Source organism: Centroberyx gerrardi, chromosome 8 (genome assembly GCF_048128805.1).
Source record: "Centroberyx gerrardi isolate f3 chromosome 8, fCenGer3.hap1.cur.20231027, whole genome shotgun sequence".
Taxonomy (NCBI): domain Eukaryota; kingdom Metazoa; phylum Chordata; class Actinopteri; order Beryciformes; family Berycidae; genus Centroberyx; species Centroberyx gerrardi.
Window position 1 is genome coordinate 11,305,168 of NC_136004.1, and position 1,895 is coordinate 11,307,062.

The following is a 1,895-nucleotide window of genomic DNA, read 5'->3' on the forward strand; positions in this document are numbered from 1 at the left end:
GATTTTCTTGTTTGTGATGTAAATCATGTTTACAGAGATGGAACGATGGCCACTTCAATCTCCCACCCATTTAGCGCAGGTTGCTGGGGCCGATTAAATATGATAATGTACTGCTGACATCAGAAGAAATGTCGGCTAGTGCAGAGAGCCACAGCCAGCAGTAAACATGTAATTTATGGCGGTGTGAATGGCTTGGCAAGTGCTGGTGCTACACTTCCATTCATCAGCCCCGCCAACCTTGATGCCCGTGTCTGGCTCTGGCTTCCTGCCATTGGCTGAGGCATCACCTGGATTGCAGTCTCCATGCAACAGGCTAAAATCAGCCACATGGCGTGGCTGGCTCTCGACCCTTTTTAAAAGCTAGCTTTTACAACTAGGGTCAATGCAGTTAGCCCTTAGTGCCTATTTCACTTTTAAAGGAAAACAGTGGAGAGAGCTTAATTTGTGCATGCCGTCGATAGAGAATTGAGCCTTGTTTGTCCCAACAGTGATATGATTACAAAAGTTGCTGGGATTTGTAAGGCGACACCGATATATCCTCGACAGCACATGCCATGGCCTTCAAGGATACAAGGTCATTTCTATCCTCTACCAGTCAACAGCCACTTCCAGATTTCCACTTACTCTTCCAGAATGCAGACACACATATGACCTTAATGTTTTTGGAGAAATTCCATCCATCCCTGGAAACGGGTAGTCATAAAAGTATCATCTGTGTGCTGTGGTTGAGGTGATGATGAAGGGCTCTATAGAAGAATAGAAAGCACAGGAGAAGCCTTGCTTTATAACCAGCTAATGGGGCAGAGCGTGGATCACAGGTGCAATTAGGTGGAGGGTATTATCACTCCTGACAGATGGCACAGGAAGAGTTTGGTAGAGCAAAGTTCAAAAGCGATCGTCCAGTATAGCAACAGTGAGATAATCGATGCTCTACTAATAGGTACACCTGTGCTTTATGAACTTATGAGTTGTCAAAGAAAAACTCAAATGACTTCAGTGTATCTTTGTTTTGCATTGATAGCAACAAACTGGGAGAGGTCTTAGAGCGCGTTTATTGTCAGCAATCATGAGTGGGGAATGTGACAATGTCAAATTAAATGGTCTCTAATTGCTGAGATGCTAAAAAATATAAGTAGAAGGCACTCCTATCCTCTATTTTAGTCTGCTCAGAAAAACTGATTTGGCAATGCTTGTAAATCGATTTGGGAATAGTGGAATTTCAGCCATCTAAGCGTTGCCCAGCTGTAATTGACAACTTAAACCAGCAGCAGCAACACCCTTGTTGAATTCTTGTCAGCTTAAAGTACTGTGTGGATTTATAGCCTTGAAGAGCCATTATAACAGCTACTAATTTCAAGACATTCATATGACACTGTAAAAAAAAAAGCTCAGTAAATCAATTCATTGTAGTTAAATCAAGTAGTGCACTAAACATGGTCACTGTTTTGGAAGTATAATTACTTCAAGCACCATTAGTTCTAAGAAAAACTTAGTGACTTAGTTTATAAAGGCTAATTGTAAACACTAAGGAACTAACTTTGATGCAGGCTTAGCTGTTGTCTTGTCGATGTGTGTTGTGCTCCAGAGTGGCTGGTCTATGTATTTAGGGGGTGATAATGAAACATAAGTATAATAATAATGATATTCACTAATATTTCAGTTAGATTTAAAGCCCTCTGACAAGATTGATGAAGATCAATGAGACAGAATTTCCCAAAATGTAACTACCAATCAAAAACAGCATAAAGCTCAATACATTTTTTGAAATATTCAATTTTTACAATGTGTTTTCAAGTTGAAAGGATGCATTTTAAATGTGATGAATTTAATAACAGGCCAAAAGGCTTGTTAAGGCTTTAGTGTCAGCATCACTTTAGTTCGTCTGGTACTTTTGA